The sequence below is a fragment of the Puntigrus tetrazona genome, chromosome 19, assembly GCF_018831695.1.
Source record: "Puntigrus tetrazona isolate hp1 chromosome 19, ASM1883169v1, whole genome shotgun sequence".
Lineage (NCBI taxonomy): Eukaryota > Metazoa > Chordata > Actinopteri > Cypriniformes > Cyprinidae > Puntigrus > Puntigrus tetrazona.
This window is the reverse complement of record NC_056717.1, coordinates 11,586,279-11,607,155: the sequence shown is the minus strand read 5'-3', so window position 1 is coordinate 11,607,155 and position 20,877 is coordinate 11,586,279. Positions and strand designations below refer to the sequence as shown.

The following is a 20,877-nucleotide window of genomic DNA, read 5'->3' as shown; positions in this document are numbered from 1 at the left end:
GGCCCTCACGGCTCACGTACATCTTATCCGGTCGCTCATCTGTCCTTCAGGTACTGATAAACGAGGAGGATGTGAGCCGGATTTTCATTCTTACTGTCACTTACGCTGCAGGTTATAAGAGGATCGGTGCTTCATGGATGTAAGGTGCTTAAAACAGCCAATAAAAGACTATAGTTAGCTTGTAGATAAATTACTCCAGTGACATTCCACTACTGGAATAGAGCCACGGTTACAATACAAAGTAACATATTTTAAACATCATAAATAGTACATTAGTTTGTGTTTACAGATCACATTATGCTGAAATCAAGGCAGAAAAGGGCTCCCAGGAATCCCCATGAAAACGGGGCGCACTGGCCAGCTGAAGACTTCACAGCAGTTCATCTGTACTGAAGCATCAGCTGACGCCTGCAGATAATCGCTCAGAGGCGGCATGGAGTCACAGGGCTATATTTTGATGTTGAAGATTTTGACGACATGGTCGCACCAGCGCCATTAGCTGAACCCAGGCTCGCTTCTTCGCTTCCACCATGCCCTGCCCGGCCCTGGCCTCGCCCCAGCTAGCGAGCCTCTTCACCAGAGGTGACTTTGATCGTGATGTGGGTGGTTAAGGAGCCAAGCTAGACGCTGATCTGAAGGCAACACAAATCTCCCTTCTTACACTGTCTGGATGCCTCTGCCACTCAGCCTGCCTGTCCAAATACTTCCAGGTGAATATACTTGCCAATTTCAAAAGTATTACAGGCAGACAAATAAACACATATCAATCTTGGTTTTCAGAACTCAATGCAATACATGGCTGCCTTTCTTACTTCTAAGGTGAGTGACTTCTGCAAAGAGATACGTAAGTGCTTTCTACACAGACGGGTTTATCAATTACACTTACAGGGAAGGGAGAGAGAGTTTAGCTGGTCGGGACTAACCCACTGTGGGGAGAGATAGATACGAGAGGGCCTGTGCAACAATGCACAACACGCCTGGCCTCTCTCTGACACCCCATTCTCTCCTCTTCACGATCACCGCGATCTGCCCAGCCGGAGCCCCGATCAACCTGAAGCTTCTCTCGAGCAGCGCGTGGGCCAGCCGTCAGATATACAGCCCTTGTTGTCAATTACACCACCGGCACTGGTCCTGGGGTGATACGATCATCGGTTTAACGTCAGATCGCGTCACTTTCTAAGATGCCAAGAGGAAGACAAACTCAGAGACTATTTTACAGGGCTTGCGTGAATTTTAACAGTTCTTTAGAACATGTTTGTTTCTGTGAAATGGGTTCCCGCATGAGTATATGTATGTCTGGCATGGCGTGTTTTTGTATGTATTTATATGCATTGATGTATGTAAAGGCACGTGGAAAATGTGTGTGCATGGCGTATATTTGTTTATATATGTGTTTTTGCATGACGAGGCGTGGTATGTGTTTGTGCATATGTGTGGCGTAATGTGAAATGTGCATGTATGTATACAATATATATGTGTTTTGTATGATTTATATGCGTATGTGTTTGTGCATATGTGTGGCAAATGCAGAGAATGTGTGTGCATGTATGTATGTGTTTATGTATGTCGTGTATGCATGTGTGTATGTGCATATGTATGTGTGTTTTGTATGTATTTATATGCACTGATGTATGTGTATTTTTGTATGTGTTTATGCATGTGCGTGTGTGTGTTTGTGCATTTGTATGTATGTATGTGCATGTTTATGTATATGCATGTGTATATGTATGTGCGTGTTTTTGTATGTATGCATGTATATGCATTCATGTATGTGTTTTTGTATGTATGCGTTTATGCATGTATGTGTATGTGTGAAAATGTGTGTGCGTGTATGTTTATGTATGTGTATGTATGTGTGCATATGTATATGTTTGTGCATTTGTATGTATTTATATGCATTGATGTATGTATGTACGTGTTTGTATGTATGAAAATGTGTGTGCTGTATGTATATGCATTTATGTATGTGTTTTTGTATGTGTTTATGCATGTATGTGTGAAAATGTGTGCATGTATGTGTTTATGCATGTGCGTGTGTATGTGCATTTGTATGTATTTATATGCATTGATGTATGTGTATGTATGTGTATGTGTTTTTGTGTGTATGTGTTTATGCATGTATGTGTGAAAAATGTATGTGCATGTGCGTTTATGCATTTATGTGTGTTTTTTGTATGTGCGTAGCATGTATGTGCATATGAGTCAGTATGTGTTTCTGCAATGTATTTATATGCATTGATGTATGTGTGTGTATGTATGTATGTGTTTATGCATGCATGTATGTGTGTGCATGTATGTGCGTATGTATATGTGCGTGTTTTATGTATGTATGTTTATGTATGTGTGCATATGTATGTGTTTATGCATGTATGTGTGAAAATGTGTGTGCTATGTATGTGTTTATGCATGTGTATATATGTGTGTATGCATTTGTGTGTTTTGTATGTGCGTGTATGTATTTGTTTGAGCCTATGTGTTTATGCATGTGTGTATGTACGTGTTTATTGTGTGTATGTATATGTATATGCATTTGTGTGTATGTGTTTATCCATATGTATGTGTTTAATAAATGTATGTATGTTTGTTCATGTATATGCTTATGTATGTGTAAATGTCTATGTGTGTATGTCCATGTTTATGTATACGAGTAAATGTATGTGTTTATGTGCATGTATATATTTGTGTTTGTGCATTTGTGTATGTGTTTATGTACGTGTGTGTATGTATATGCGTGTGTGTGTGTAAATATGTGTGTGTTTAGTGTGCGCATGTATGTTTGTTTGTTTGTGTGCGTGTATGTATTTGTTTGTGCGTATGTGTTTATGCATGTGTGTTTGTATGCATTTGTTTGTATGTTTATGCATGTGTGTATGTATGCGTGTGTGTGTGTGTGTTTTTGTATGTATATGCATTTGTGTGTATGTGTTATCCATATGTATGTGTTTGTGCGTGTATGTATGTTTATGTTCATGTATATGTGTGTGTGTATTTATGCATGTGTGTGTGTGTGTATGTGTGTGTGTGTGTGTGTGTGTTTTTGTATGTATATGCATTTGTGTGTATGTGTTTATCCATATGTATGTGTTTGTGCGTGTATGTATGTTTGTTCATGTATATGCTTGTGTGTATGTCCATGTTTATGTATACTTAGTAAATGTATGTGTTTATGCATGTATATATTTGTGTATGTGCATGTATGTGTGCATTTGTACGTGTGTTTGTGCATAATGTATGCGTTTATGCATGTGTGTGTATGCTTGTGTAAATATCTGTGTGTGTATGTACTGTAGACGTATGTATATACACACACAAGCATGTTTATGCATGTACTGTAAGTGTGTATATGTGTGTGCATGTATTTTTTTTTGAAGCAGTAGAAAGTTATGCTTTAAAAATAGAGATTTACAAATAATTATTTTTTCTTTTATATCCACGAACATGTTTTGCTTTAAAGTTCTTAGATTTAATTATGCGGATGTAGATTCTACCAATCACACTTCACTGCTAAATTACAGTAACTCATTATATCAGGATTATTAAAGAGTGGAGAGAAGAATATGAGCAGGACAAAGGATACCAAGCATTGCTTTCTCCAAATCTGCTCCAGTCTGATCCAGAAGACAAATGCTCTGACGGCCTCCATTTATACAGCACAATTTTCCCCCATTCTCTAGACCTACAGCCAGCAAATAACTACAGAAATACAAGTATAATTCAATATTTGTCCCAGACACATTACATTAATTCTAATGATGGTGTCCACAAGACCACAGATAACCGAATAACGTTACCTCTGATCTGAACAGACATATGGGCAGATAGACACAGCAGTAGCTGAATCTCCAACATCCAGAACAGAGGAGCAAGGGGTCACGCTTTTCACCCTCACATTCACCGACACTGACTCCAGAGCCACGATGACCCCAGATGATTACCTACAAAACACAATAAGGTCAAAAGCTGCAGAAAAGAGCTGGACTGTATGCTACATGCGGTCCTTTTTCCATCATTCAAAAATATTTTACATGAGTTATTGTAATTTTTAGCTTTCTACATTGGCACTGATAACCAAAAACTTTCATGTGTTGCTGCGGTCACACCATGTGGTCATTCAAATGACTCATGCCAACCAGTCCAACATCATTTGCTAAATCCATGTTAAACTGGGCCTACCTTCTTGTCTCGACTTGACGTCACAAAGTACTTGCTGTCAGAGCTCCAGTCACATGACCAAATAATACTGTGGCGTGAACTGCTGTGTCCTTAGTAGTGTTCACAGTAGAGAGAAAAGTTTGCCTCTGAAAGAAAAAACAATTACATACATACACATACATACACACACATACGCATATACATATATATACACACATACAAAAATAAATACACATACTAGACATTATTCACAATTCTATTTAGCTTAAAGACATAGTTCACCCAAAAAATTACAATTTTATTATAACTCACCTTCAATTACTCAAACTGTAAAACCTTTGGTCATATTCAGAACACAAATATATTTAAAAAGAGATTTTTAAATGAAATCTGACAGCTTTCTTACCCTGCATAGACAGCAACAGAACTACCACATTTAAGATCAAGAAAGGTAGTAAGGACCTCATTAAAATAGTCCATTTGACGTCTGTGTTTTACTATGTCTGTACTACCTTTCTGGGTCTCTACGCAGGGTCAGACAACTGTCAGATTTCATCAAAAACATCTTAATTTGTGTTCTGAAGATGAATTTAAGGGTTTGGAATAACATGAGGTAATTAATGACATTATTTTTATTGGGTGAACTATTGCTTTAGTTTATTACTAAATTCTGTTTTAGTCTATTGAGATATTTTGCTCAAGTGAAAGTTTAACACAGCCAGTCCGTTTTCTTTCATGTGGTCGCTTACACTGTAACTAAATCAGAGCAACCAATGCGAGTTGTCATTCTCTTAATTTATGTGAAAAAGCAGTAAATTTAACTAAATGTAAAATGAATCCTGATTATTATTCATTATGTTTTTGTCCAAAATAATCATGATTCATTCTTAAACCATTACCATGCAACCCAACCTCAATGTTTGTTGTAAATTCCCTAGACTGAGTTTGTGGTCACCCACAGTCCAGCTCTCGAGGTCAGCACACCCCGGTGACGCCACCTTGGCCAGTAACCTTCTCCCTCCACATGCCCCAAACAAACCAACACACGCACCCCTCTGCTAATTAAAGCTTAGGCAACCACAGGCTGGAGAGTCTTAACTCATTAACCAGGAACACAAAAGAGAGGGAGTCTGACAAATGGAGAGAGTGCAGCATGGGAGGAAACATGTCTTTGTGATAGAGATTTCTCCACACATGACACCATGCTGGGCTGTTCTCTGATCAGCTGTGACACTGACTAACCTCTCCACATCTGCGGCACACAGGCTGTGAGTAATACCAGCCTCAACGAGAATGGACTGCAGCGTGCCTCGGCCTTCAGCAGCCGGCAAAGTCTCGGACACGTCAGAAAATAGAGAAAGAAAAACAGACGCTCCTGTGGTTACCTTGTGTCAACAGTGATTTAGCGGCGTATGCTCAGAATACACATTAATACTGCGTGGCCATTGGGAGGCACTAGCTGACTTTTGGAGAATCTTACAGTGGGTGAACATCAGGAGTCCACAAACTTTGTTGTTTTTATTGTTGACAAAGAGAAATGGAGGAAGGTAAAAGCTGTCTTTGAGTAAAGAGGTCTATAAACCCTGGAGGAAGCTGTTAGCTTTTCAATTCATCTTATTGGACGGTACTTCTGTGGGGGTTACGAAGGGTTGAACGATTAATCAAAATAAAAGCTAAAATGCAATATGATTCAGTTTTCAGTGTCTCTGAGAGGGGCCACCTTCCCATTGTTTTTTATTTTATTTTTGCCACAGGACAGAGTAGAAGTGACAGAGAGGAGGGGATTGAGAAATGTCCTCAAGCTGGGATTCAAGCTCAAGATGCCAGTAGCGCTGCATACTTGATGCATTTCGTTTGAAAAACCTTTTTGGACTTGGAATTTTCTTTTTCATAATAAAATTATTATTGTACGTTTTTGTTTTGTTTGTTTACAATGAAATACTAAACGGCAATATTTTAGTTTTATTATTGTTTTATAGTTGTACTGACAAAATTATGCTAAATTAAGTGTTTTTTTTTTTAAACAAGCACAGCAAACATGGAGTTTTTATTATATAATAATAAAATTATTATTATTATTTTCTCTTTTTTTTTTTTTACAGCAAAATATTACAATGATAATTTTTAGCAATAATATTGATCTTTTTTTTTGTCAAAATACACTCCTCAACTTGACCCCTTTCTATGAGAGAACAAAGATATATAAGGTAAGGTGTGCTCACCTGTATCTGAGTCAGGGTTTCCTCGTCTCCATAAGGACCAGGTGCGATCTCGAGAAACGGCGAGCAGAAGGCGTCCATTCGGCGAGAACCCCATCTGGGTGACGGTCAAGCTGTGGCAGGGCAGAGACTGAAGCTGTTTCCAGGAAGTTGTGCTCCACAGAAGAATGGTAGCATGTTCTGGTTTAGAGGCCTGGGACACAAGACGCATGTAAATCATGTAGAGTTTTCACACAGACATCCAAAAGCAAGAAGTTTGTACTCCTACACACAGCGGTCGCAGCTCAGCCAGCAGTGTATAAACCTCACGTCCGCAGCAAAGTCATCTGAGCCTGCAGGACCCCAGCAAGCAGCCAGACATCAGCCCCACTGAATAAACCTCACAATCTCCGCTCGAGCGTGAACAATGGCAGGTGACATGCAGAATGTGCTTTCATTCGGAAGGGCTTTGTACGCGATCAGCGTGGGTTTAACAGAACCACAGGGGCCAGACCGGGACACAAACCAATGATCTCCCTTCAACTGTCTTAGAACATGTGTCACGCCAGGCCGGAGGGCACCTAGTGCTGCTTACCAACCCTGATCATCCCTGGTCACCCGAGATGTGTTTTTAATATGACGGGTTTCATTACATCAAAGACATGCAAAATTAACACACACTAATGTCAGAGTCTAAATTGACATGAGCTTGTTAAAATGGAAAATGACTTAAATATTCAAAAGCACTTAGGATGGGTGCCGCTTCACGCATGCATGCTTTTCTGTGTCCTGTTATTACAGTCCACGGCTACATTTGTGTGACACTAATGACCATCTGGTCACCCATGTGATTGTACCTTACAGGCCGAGGCAACCACCGTCCTCTCAGAATCCGACGCCAGACAAAACATCTCAAAGCCGTGTCCATACCTGCAGAGAGAGCGACACGGAAAGAGGGTATGTTAATGAGGGCTCTGTCAGTACCTGCTCACAAATAAAGCCTGAGCACCGTGACAGGTTCAGAGAGACAGTCGGGGCGGTGATTCAAACACGACGGATGCTTTGTGTGTCAGGGCTCTCCTGTGCTTATGGGAGTGGAAGAAAGCAGTGCGCTCTGGCAGCCATTAGCAGATCTGCTTAGTAATTTTCAGCGCTGGATGAATAGCTCGGCAAGCCAGGCTGTCAAAGGCTTCAGCTGCTTACAGCTGTGTATGTAAATTATTAGAGTTTATCCAGTGTTGCCTATGTATCAAGGAAAATTACTTTGAATTCTTATGAGCCAGTAAAAAAAAAAAAAAAAAAAAAAAATGCAAGTCTACATTTCAATTGATCGTAAACGGCTTGGGGGGACATGAATATTTAATCGTGAAAAATACCGTTAATGTGTAATAATTTAGCAAAACTTCACGTGAATAATATGCCTATTTTTCCACCAACCCATGCAAAATGCCACTAAGCATCCAATTTTGTAATATATTGCCTACAGTTTCAGCAAATGTCAGAGTCATATGTCATTTTAGTGCAACACAGGCATTATTCTTTGCTAACAAAAGCTCTGCAAACTTAGGCTGGGAAAAAAAAAACTGAATGCAAGTAAGCAAACACAGGCACAAAAGCTTGGCTAATGCAAACATCCCATTGCATTGCTGTGGCAGTAACTATCCTCAGTACGCATGGGATCAATAGAGACTTCAAATATCTGAGCCATTAATCTGGATGCTATTCAGCTATTAACATTTGAACAGTTTAAGTGAATCTGTTTTTTGTTAACCAAAACTATTTAAAATGTTTAAGTGAAATAATTTTACAGTAAAAGGTAAATGCTACATGAAAAATAAAAGGTAATAATACACTTTGCGCTCTGAAAGACTGCTGCAATGACAACAATGTATACATGTATATTAAAAAAAAAGGTATTTAATGAACAATTTTAAGCTTCTCTTGTTTAGTGTCAAAGCATACAGGATGAATAGTTCTCGTCATGAGCTCTAAATACCCATTACACTGCATTATTTATGTCACATAAGCTGGTTAAGCAATAGTGCGGAGCAGCATTAGTGCCCACTGCAGAACAGCCCGATGAGGGCAGGCGAACACAAATGAGAATTGATGGGAAACTCACAGCTTCTGTACCTCTGGCCACAGTGTGTTCTGCAAGAGGTCGTCCTCTGTCGGAGGCTCTGGCAATACACACACAGAGTCACAAAATATAAACATAGTTATTATGAGAAATGAGCAGACGCCTATAGACGGTATTTTTCAATAGGCTCATCTTTTAATTTAGCAACAGATACACAGCCGAGCAATTTACTCAAAGCTGTTTGGAACAACGGCGGCTTTATCTACAATTTTCAATGGCCGTTAGCTTTACGACATGCTGTAAATCAAATTTAGCTCTCTTTGTGCAAGCCTGAAATAATATTGTCTCATTTAGATACACAGACACTTACGCAACACATGCCCCGATTGAAATGGAATGGAGACCAGGCATTTTTTAAATTCATCCCTGGTTTGCAGTTTTATTTTAATTATTTCCCTCTTTGCCCCTCCAGAAGAAGCAAGATGGAGGGAGTGGTATTATTCCATTAACAACTCTGTGTCCGCCTCATTGCGCTCGCCATCGCCCAGAGTCATCAATATTTTAACTTTGCAATTATATAAGCCTTCTTTCTAATTATGATTCCAGATTAAGGAGCTTTTTCAATCACATTGACAACGTTTGCCACTGTTTGCCTGGAGCAAGAGAGGCATAAACCCCCCTGTTTCAACACTCACCCTCCACCTACCCCACCCCCCCCTTGTGCTGTAATAACATTTGTCTCCAGTATCTCTGATTCATGCCCCAGATACATTAATAAACCAGAGAAAGCAGTCTTTAATATCTGCTTGTCACAAACGAAGGATATCGATGTGTTTTCTAGGAATAACTGAGGAACTTGAAGTGTCTACCCGGTGATAGAGAGGGTTTTGAATGTAGCCATACAGTCCGATGCATACTATATTTTGTTTCCGCAAAGAACTGTCTACTTTAAACACAATGTACCAACCAAAGTGGAAAAAAAAAAAAAAAAAAAAAAAAAAAGAAAATACATATACATATAAAATACATAAATACCCGTGAGTTTGAGAGGTTGGAAGTAGGATTCTTTATATTGGTCGGACAGGCTGGTAAAATCTTCACTGTCCTGTTGAGAGCTCTGAGATGTGAGGTCACCTGTAAATACATCAGATGCCACAGTAAAGGTTAGCAACTGCCTCACTGCTCTCAGGATCAGCACAATGCAAATTCTCCTGTGGCCAACAAATTCAAAGGGTTCATACCTTGAAACACGGCCTTGTTGGACAGGCCAAGGGCAGGAGTGCTGGCTCCCTCTGGGAGATCTGCTATGTCCTAAAAACAGAGGAGACAGACACACACTGTAAAATCTATCTATAGAAAACCTTCTATTACATTATTAACTTGGTCTGTAATGCAAAACACTTTATATTGAACTGTTGGTCTTAAGACGAGCATGGCTGTGTTTGGCTCCATAAGAGCAAAAGCGTTTAAGTGATATTCGCTTAATTACATGTGATGATCCCGAATTGAGAATGCCATTTTTGTCGTCTCATTTACCATGACCTCAAGTAACAGAAAATCGAACTCATTTAGCTATATATCTGAGAGCATGTGCATAAACATGAGGATTAAGATAATGGAAAAATGTGAGACTCATCTTGAAATCTCTCGTTGATCCAAGACAGTGCAAAGAGTAATTAAAACCCAGGTTTTATTTGACGTAACTAATTAAAGTTTAAAGATGAGATGATTCTAAGTACTTACATTACAGCCCAGCAGTTTCTCCAGAGAGGTGCGTGATATGTTAGCAAAATTCTCCACAAAATTCCTTGGAGCTTTGAACACCCGGAGGACCTTCTCATCAGCACCGGACACGAACTGAAAACGCCCAACCATAGTCAGACACTGCATGTCATAACCGTGTATCTGCGGCCTTGAGATCTCGTGCCAGGTAATCTGCAAACAAAGTAAGCGTTGATCAAATAAACAGCCTACAATGTATGATCATTCAAAAATAAAATTGTTGTTATTTGTTTAAACCTCTGAGCATCCGTTTCTGGTCCAGGGTGTAAGGAGTCTAGTGGTTTGGTCTGATCCGACAGTGATAATAAATTCTCCCTCAGGGTCCCAGCTCAAGTCCTGCACTGCATTAAAATGACCCGAAATGACCACACTGGGCCTCCACTCTCCCTGTATAATCATACATTTACATATTCATTATCTCCATTTGGTTTAAATCAAAATTCAAGTAAGTTAAGAAAAAAAGGAATGTTTGCATAAAAAGCTTTGTGTTAGTGGTGGCGAATGTTGTCAGTTAGTTCTGACCTGATTGCTGTCACAGTGCCAGAGGTGCAGCGCTCCGTGAAAGGCATGAGCCAGAATCATAAAGCCGTCTGGACTCATCTGGCATCCATAGAAACCCAGGGTATTTCCTCCAACTTCCCCAACACGAACCTTAATGAAGAGAGAAGAAAAAAAAAAAAACAAAAACAATAAATATTCAAAATGTTTAAACATCAGAACGGGAAGAAATTGTCTTTAAAAATTGACTTTGAATGTGGAATGGTTGTTGGTGGCAGATGGGCTGGTCTGAGTATTTCAGAAACTGCTGATCTACTGAGCTTCATGCACAACCATCTCTATTCACAAAAACTTGTTAAAACACAAAATCCACACATTCTGTTGCTGTATTATAGCCTACATATCAGCCATAGTTTTTTTTTTTTTTTAATTATATTTATGTATTTAGGCTATATTAGAAAATATAAGACAACACACAATACAACCCATATTCTTCATCTCTGAGAGAATATGTGGGGTTAATGTGACAGATGCCAAAACTCAATCACTTTTTTACTTTCACTGTAGCATAATGAATGGACTAGATTTGAAAACTTGTCGGACTTCCTGCTTACGCAGTTTGCAAACTGTTTGTGTGATGGATATGCACTTGCTCACCTTCATGGTTTAAAACTGAAGTATTTTTTTTATTTTGTGACATGTTTGTCTATCACTGATTACAAAATGGACAATGATTCACATTTCCTGTGATTATAACAATTTTGTCTAAAGATCTCACCATTTTTGTTTCATTTCTTGATGCAATAAAGTTGAAATATTTAAAGTTCTGTTTTCGCGCAGACGCGTTGAGGGAAAAAGCAGTCGGTTTAGGGCAGTCGGTTCAGAGCTCTGCTTCAATCGACTCAAAATCAGAGGAAAAATTGTACAGCGTATGCCAGGCCTAAAACTATGAATTGTTGATGACAAACTTTCTTTTTAGCTAACAACACTTTTGTGAAACGCACTCCAGATCTTAAAAATCCGGCCCACCACAGGGCCCTAGTACGGTGATATTGTAGACCGTCATCCACTCTGAAATCCTGCCTGTGGGCATAAACTCGTTTTAGGGTTACTTGTTCATTTGATTATACAGAGGATGACATTATGTTGTGGCTGTTATGAGTTAATTGCGTAGGGTGGCTAAAATCCGATCCCAAATAGGACATTTACGTGAAAACAAATACCTGGGAACTACACTCTGTGCTCTCCATCATGTTCTTGATGGCGAGTGTTTGATAAGAAAAGCCTTCGCTGGTGTCACTGCCCCTGATAAACCGTCTGGTCAAGCAGACCGCTAATTAGTAGTCATGAATCCTGAGCAATCCGAGTCGAGAGTCTACAGCTGTGCTCCATCTCCGTTAAGTAACAGTCTGAGGACACCAATTAATCAGGCCGACAAGCGGAAAGCACGATGTATGCAAAGAGGAGACTATTAAATGAGAAATAAATCGTGTTTGCTTCCTTTAAATGCATTAATGTGATGTTGAACGTAATCACACACACATTAAATCAAATATGAGCCTTGGAAAGCTGGGAGACAAAATGGTCACATGAAGAATGAATCAGTGTAAACTCCCCTGACTGGGCTGGGCTATGAATACCAAAGCAATGTAATTGTTTTTCAGCAAACTGTAGCACGGCTTGCCCTCCGTCTGGCCCGTGTCTAACATGCTTAATGCTGCTTGAGTGTCTCACGGTAATGGGGGAAGTGAGTCGTGCTGCGGAGCAAGCGGTAACATTGTATAAAACAAGATAATTAGTCATGATTATGCCATCAGCGATAACCTGCCTCTACTTTTATTTATGGTTGTGCAAGCAAAGACTGATGCTCCATCCTCAACGTACACTTTCAGAGGGTGAAGAAAGATTTTGTAATTTAATCGAATCACACTTTCAGCTGTGAAAAGGAGGTATGAAAATTTCGGTTGACAGCCATCGCAGTAGTGTTTCCTGTTGACCTTGAGCAGGACGAGACATTTCCAGACAGCCATGTTAAAAGCAGCAGTGATTCCTCACGTTCAGGAGTGTTACCGCTCAATGATTCACAGTCTCTTGTCATGCCCAGCAGAGCATGTCTCAAAGATATTGCTAGATCAGGTGGCTAGCTTAAGCTCTTCATCAAAACGACAATACTAGACGGCCAAATAAGCCATCTAATGCTGAGATTTTAACGCCGCCACTAGACACGCAGCACAGTTTGTACATAGCCATGTTGGCTGGAAAACACGGATTCAAAACTAAATCCACAAACCATCAAACGGTAAGGGCTATCGACATTTTCACGCTCCTGTGTACGCCAATAGAGAGACATTTGAGATGCCCTTCACAAGCATATCCTACGGAGTGAATATGGCGGAACTAATGACTGCGATAAAGAGAGCCCTTCACTTTGAATGGCACGGATCTCTGCGAGCCATTCTGGAAAGAGTGATGCAACATTAACCAGATTGATTTTGAATTCCGTCCACATGGCTACTCGTATATCACGACCAAATCTCATGGGTGAAATGCACAATCACTCTTGTTTAGGGAAGGAACACCAATATGGATTTGTGGCACAATGCATGTTGTAACACAAACCGCAGTGTTTTGGATAGGATTGGTACAAAAGGATGCAGGGGAAGACACTAAACTCTTGAGGATCCTAGAAATCCAACAGTGAATAAGTAAATCTAAAAGTATGTAGGTTCTTGTAGCCCAGCTGGTAGCCATAACGCCAAACTTTAAAAATTAAAGCATGATAGAACTAATGAGAAACTGGACTGAAGCAATTCATGAACTATCAGCCTTATGCCCTTGAAAGGTACTTAGCACCAGTTGCTCCAGAGTGATTTAATAAGTATACTGCAAGTCACTGAGGATAAAAGCGTTTGCTAAATGACTACTTGGATTATCTTGCACTTTATCTTACAAGATAAAAGGTAATCGCTACCGGAAAAACTAATGCTTCACTCATGGTTCCATTCCTGTAGAGATGAGAGATTCATGAAAAGTAAGCATTCAAACAATGATGAGCAGCTCAATAGTGCACAGATTCTAGGTGATGTGGGTATGGGTCATGAGGCCTGGAGGTTAAAGATTTTTCATGGTAACTCATCCGTTCTTTCTTCTGGTCTATCAGGGAAAATAAACCATTAGCACAACACTAATGGCTCACAGAGTCTCAAAATGGTCCCTGCAGTCCCCCTCCCACACTGCTCACTGGCTCACTTATTAGTAGGGTGTACTTTACCCAGCGGTTTGCCTGTCCACACTACTGCAAACCAGCTCTCCACTAAATCTGACCAATTAGGCTAATCGTTACGGAGGAGACTCTTCTTTGCAGATGTGTTAATTAGCCAAAGTGATGCTGGTCATTTTCTGCTTAGTAGGGCACTTGCAGTCAGTCTACAACTGTGCCATGAAGGCAAGTTTTAGATGATATAAATTGCCATATTTACGAACAAGTAATTATTGCAGGTTCAATGGTAAAGAACTTTTCACACCAAATGCAAGATAAAAAAAAAAAAAAAAACTTAAAAACTCTTATAAATAGTGGAATTTAGACAAAGATCAGGAAGAATACATGTGTCTGTTCAAAATCTAGTTCATGAACAGGTTATTAAAAAAAAAAAAAAAAAAAAAAAAAAACTATAAACAGCACTTAAAAAAAGAAGAAGAGCCGATTACACGCATTATTCTCCACATATAGCGCAGTCTGAACCCTAAACACGTCAAAAAAGCAGTTTTGTCCACTGTCATTGAGAATTCACGTTTTCAAGTGTGATGTATTCAGGTCAGATTTAATACGTTAAAAAAAACAATTACAATGAACTTTTATTTTGTAAACTGTATTCAAGTTATTTCTACTTATTCAAGCAACCCAACTGCATCTGACTGATATTACTTGTGCAAAAAAAAAAAAAAAAATGTAATTTGGTTTTTGCAAATGCTACAACCTTTTCAGTGTTTCACTGTTCTTTTCTACATAGTAATAGCCAAGTATGCATTATATCTCTTGCTTATCTCTTAACCTGGAAGTAGGGGGATCAGAAGGTGGAAATCAGAAAGGATGTATGACAACCCACATTTATTTCCTTTGTATCCATGAATCTGTCAGTTCAAAGGCGCTCAACCACATCTGATAACCCAGTTCACACCTACCTTCATATCGTATGCCCTTTACGACTCTATACAGAAAACACATGCAGTGCAGAAGATAACAGATGCAGAACAACCCCCATTGAATTTGGGTACAACACAAAACCTGAAAACAGCCTCTTTCTTCTTACAACTCACTGTCTTTCATTTTTTAATTGGACAAGCCTTAGTACGACAAAGCAGATGCGTCATCGTACTACGACGAGCCAAGTGTCAGAATCAGGAGCCATTGATCTGAGCCCAGAGACCTATGTCTGCATGTCAAGATCAAAGTGAAAACCTTTTATTAATCAACCATGAAGTCAAACCTGTTATCTGCTGCAATGCCAATCAAAAAGCCCTATTATGACTGAAAAAAAAAAAAAAACATGCCATTTCTGAGAGGAACTCACCAATCATTCACAGTCCCTCACACAGATGGAAGAGAACAAGCTTATCTGTGCAATTCTCAGTATGTGGGTTAAATTCGACGCAGTTAGCAGAAAATGGGCAGATGTTCCCTGCAAGACCCAGAGAGCGTAACAGAGGAGCTTGTGCAACACTTCCTGTCCCTGCTGCTGATGCTAGAAGTCTAGATGACTGGCAACCAGAAAGTATATGAAAGGCAGGAAAGAAATGACCTCAGGATGGGGCTTTTTCTTTCCAGGAGCCTGATCTCTATACTCAGGTTTTAAAAAGCTGAATAAAACCATTGACGTAGGGTCTGCATTAAGAGACATCTTGTGTCTAGAACTAGATCTTGTGCCTATTTTAAAACCTTTATGCTAGTTTTCATTTTCGTTATTAGTTTATAAGGCACTACATGGTCTTGCACCAGAGTACCTTTTAAAAAAGCTTTCAGCCTATAAATCTGCAAGGTCCCACAGATCACCCGTTTCCTCTATTATTTGACACTGCATTCAGCCATTACGCTCCATGCCAATAGAGGAAATGAGAGGTGCAGAAAATACTGATATTTTTAAAGATAAAAACGAAAAACCTAGTTATTAAGTCCAGCTTTTATGTAGTCTTTTTTATATTATTTATGCTTTATTACAATTATTAACATTCATGTTATGTATTTTTATTTTATATTTCTATGCGTTTTGTGCCAATTACTTGCTTATGTTTGTAAAGCACATTGAGGTGCATTTGACAGGATTTGAAAGGTGCTTTATGTCCATGACTGTAATTGACACCATTACATTTTTTAAATCGACTGACAGCACTAATATACATACATACATACAGATAGATAAAGATGTGTGTGTTTTGGTACAGTGGTAGCACAACGTGTTTGAAAACAGAGTTGTGTTTCATGCCTCTCCTTCCCATAATGTCCACAGGCACTTTACCACATTCTTTATTATCATCGTCAATTTTTAGTAAGTAGTAGTAAGCAAGGTGACTTTACCTGCTCAACCCACATGCCTGAATCCTCCTCTGGCCCCCATAAGATCATGGTCTTGTCCATTGAGGCAGAGAGCAGCTTCAGGGGCTGTTCCACTGAGTCGCCTGCAGGGGGAGACATAAAGTTACAAAACAGGGAGACTGGATAAATACAAGTATAAATAATAAAACAATATTAGATTATGTAATACACCAAAATTAAAATGATTTCATAGCACATTTAAAAGACAAAAAAAATTAAAGAAACAAAATCAGCTAAAGCTCACTTATCACTATAAGAAAGCATATGTGGGAATACCTTTGACACGTGGAGGTTGCCAGTGAATCCCATAAACCCAGTTTTCATGGCCAGCCAACACCGTTTCAAGAGTCACAGCAAACTCTACAGCAAAAAGAGATAAGCAATGAGGAGCATATTATTATGCCCACACATTTATTAGACAGTCCATTTTACTTGCATTTGGATGCTGGCAAGTTCACTTATATATATATATACACAATATATACAAGTCATCACGCAACCAAAATACAATCTTGCAAAACCTCCAGCCTCACCATCTCCAGACACTTGAAAAACATTCTCCTTCATTTTGAGAACAGCGTCAGTCTGTTGGTCTGGTTCAGTGGCAGTCTTGGCAAACAGTCTCCACACTCTGATCAGACAGTCCTGAGAACAGCTGGCTAGCCAGAGCTCTCCATCTACACATCCAACAAGCAGTTCAAACAAAGTATTACGTGAGGATTTCCTGCTTGTATATTTCAGTTATAGAGCAATTAGTTGGCAGCAAGTGCTTGTTTCATGCATTATTAAAAATGTGAGAGTGAAAACAACAATACTTGGTTTTTAAAATGGTGTGTTTTATATCCTTGGACTATTTCACTGCCAGAACTGTATCTTATTATCTTACTGCTATATTAAACAGGTCTTCAACTCTTATGCCAAAATTCCTGAAAACATAAGCACATCATATTTCACAATCGCTCTGTTTTACTGGAGTCTGTGTATGTATGTATAATATATATGTATAATGGGCCTATGTGTATAAAAATGAGCCATATATACATATGTATTGATGAGATACATATGTGTGTGTGTGTGTGTCTGTTTATCTGCCAATTTATATTTTTTTTAAATATTAAAAATTAATTTGCTTACCAACTTATTTAAATAAAAATATGCAGTAAAAACAGCAATACTGCACATTATTACAATTGTTGTGGTATTAGAGCCGAATTATTATATTTCAAAGTATAATATAAAAAATATATATATAACATCAAATAAAAAAGCACATTTATTGTTACCTTTAGCGGCCCACTCTACGCATCGGATCCAATCCTCATGTCCTGTCAGAGTCAGAAGCCTCTGAAACTACACACACCCGCATGATACGCTAAATATGAAGAGCATTAATATAAAGCAAAAACAGCTGACAGTCTTACCTGTGCATTGAGCTGCGCATACAGGTGAACTCTGCTGTCATCTCCTCCACAGGCCAGTACTGGAACTGCAAGAGATGTAATTATCCTCTTCATTCACAGCAACACACGAGGCAGACAAGTCACCAAGTCTATTCACAGCATCTAGAAGCAAAATACAGCTGCAATCCAGACGTGAATAACGTAAGAGGCAGGCTAACTTCACCCCAGGACATATTTAAAGCACTGAATGAGATTTTAACATGATAGGGCTGGACAATAGAAACAAATCAACACGGAGCAGAGAGCACAGCTTACCTCTGCTGCCTGGCAACAGCGCCAAGGAGACATCCATCATGAACCCGCCCTCGAAGATACGGTCTGGAGGCATTCAACTAATGAAGAGAACAGAAACACCTCACATGAAAATTAACCCGTCTGACTCGTGATGAATTCTTATTAAAAAAAAAAATAAAATAAAAAAAATTTTAATTAGACTTATTAATCCAAAACATATAATCAATATTAGAACAATTACCATGAAAGACAGAAATCATCTCCTGTGCTAATTTAAAAAATAATGCACTCAAAAGAAGCTGGCTTCTGCATGTTGGCAGACAGCTCATTAGTTTTCTGTCATTTTAATGTTAGAGAAATGATGCAACTCATCATTGTGTGACTCAAAAGTTTTTCAAAACAATACAGGAATATTGCTTTTGCTCTACTATATATCGCTTTTTTTCAGACCATTTTTTAAAAGGTCAATGAAATATTACTCTCTTCCTGAGCAGTAAACAGGAACATCATAAAGCAAGCAGTAGAACCAATCAAAGTGCTTAAGTTACTAATTGATCTTTAGGGACATACAAGGTATTACAGTAAAAAAAACAAATTTTGATCATGATGAGCCTCTTCTTAGTACAAGAGAAGGTGATTTGTATAAATAAATAAAAAAAAAAAAAAAAAAAAAAAAAAAAAGGGTCAAAGACAAAAAAAGAGGTTTTCAGAGCATCAAAACTAATTTAATTCAGCTCTAAATTTTGCTGTTTATTTTGACCTTTTCTGATTTAAAAATGCTAACTATCATATAAAGAAAAAAGTTGTTTATTTTCAAGTTTATATACCATACCACACAATTTCAAATCATTGCCATAATCCTTCAAACATTTAAGCTTTACCCATCTGTAAGCAAGGTTCTTAAACATTTAACCTATAAAAAAAATTTTCTTTTATAAACCATTATGTAAAGGTTGCTTTATATTTAGAAAAATAAATTTGTTACACTGAATGACAAGCACACCAACCCTATTTTGACATTTTATGTTTACAAAAGTTAATCATATAAATGAATACTTTATTTGCATTTAATATGCTTTTATATATAAAATCACTTTTGTAAGTGGTGCAGACACCAAAATGGGACATTTTGTCTTTGATCCATATACATTTATTAAATATATACAAATATATTTGAATTCATTCTAGTATTTAAAAAAAAAAAAAAAAAAAAAAATTCTTTGATTTATTTTTTCTAAAAAAAAAATAAAAAAAAAGAAAAATCTTAATATGTACTACATTTAGGTGTAGTGCATATTAAGATCATACTACATATTTACAAGAATCAACCAGCAGATGGCAGGCTTGTAGAATTTGAAAAGTCTTTAAAAACTTACATAGACTTGTATTTTAAATCAGCACTTTTATGATGAACAAAGCTCACTTCCTATCTTACCTGCATCAGAACTGCATGTCCAGAGTTTAACGGTGGAGTCAGACGACGCTGAGGCCACCAGTAATTGAGAGGTGGGCAAAGACATGGCATCCACTGCACACACGGGAGCCGAGTGTCCCGAACACACTGCACATGCTGTGAACTTCAGCGCAAGATGGACAAACACTAGTTACACGGCCCATTTTTTTATCATTTACAGGCAAATATAACAGACGATCACAAATTAGAAGTCCATAACTGACAAAGCTGGGTCAGTCCTGCTCTGCGGTTCCTTCTGAGCTTTTATCATGCCCATTTCAGCAATTGAAAATCTGGGCATATTGCAACAAGCCTATTCAATTTAATTAAGTGTTTTCTTAACATGGTTTCTTAACAAGATATTTGTCGCAACTGGCTGTTATTAAAAACATATTCCAAAAGATGGAAAGATATATCCAACTCTGGTTGGAATGTGATATAAAGTCCTGACAAAAAATTTAAATAAATAAATAATAAAAATAATAATAATAATAATAATAATAATAATAATATATATATATATATATATATATATATATATATATATATATATATATATATTTTTTTTTTTTTTTTTAATTTTTTTTTTTTACATTTATATTTCCAACTTCAATAGCTTTAATAGCAGCTGATTTATTTAATATTTTATCCAATGTAGTCGTAAAAGAAAGACCCAATTATGTTGTCAGCAGAGGTTACGGTACACACATACCTTCCCATCCTGCTTCTCCCAGACAATAACACTATTATCCGACCCACCGGAGACCAGCTGGGTTTCTGCACCTTCAAAAATAGACAGCTTGCGTTTCTACAAGTTCCTTTGTTTTGTTTGTGTCCGACAGCAACATACAACTGAATAATATCTATGCATGAAGTAAAAGATTTCATACTTTTTCAAACAAATATTTATAAATATCTGACATTCATTAATAACGGCAAACGACTTACTGCAGTCTTGTTTATGAACCCACTGGACAGCATTCACTCTTCCAGTATGTTTATTCAGCACCTCAACAATTCTTATTTCCTAATAACAATGAATGAAAAAAAAAAATTAGATGAGACAAACCGGTCTTATTTGACACAAAAGACATTTACTATAACACTACATCATCAGAATGTATACTCTAAACATAGATTTGAGTGTAGCGTTTGCACATAACTGCATTAGAGCATCTTAACATGTGTGTATAATGTAAGTGTAATAAGATGCCACAGAGCATCAGCGTCGTCTCAACTAAATAAAGCGAACAATCATACAGTCAGTACCTGTGGATTATAAAGAGCAACTGAATTACATGTCCCAAATGCGATGAGACCCCCTCTGCCCCATGACACAACGTTAGGAGTGCGATTAGCACAACAAGAAACATGACATGTGTCCATTACAGACGCTTCCATCTTCCACGCCGCCGTGTGTTACAATTAAA

General features: G+C 38.1%; 1 pseudogene; it reads right to left on the bottom strand.

The window, feature by feature from the left end:
- Positions 1-3,461: 3,461 nt before the first annotated feature.
- Positions 3,462-20,877, bottom strand: LOC122323757 (annotated as a pseudogene).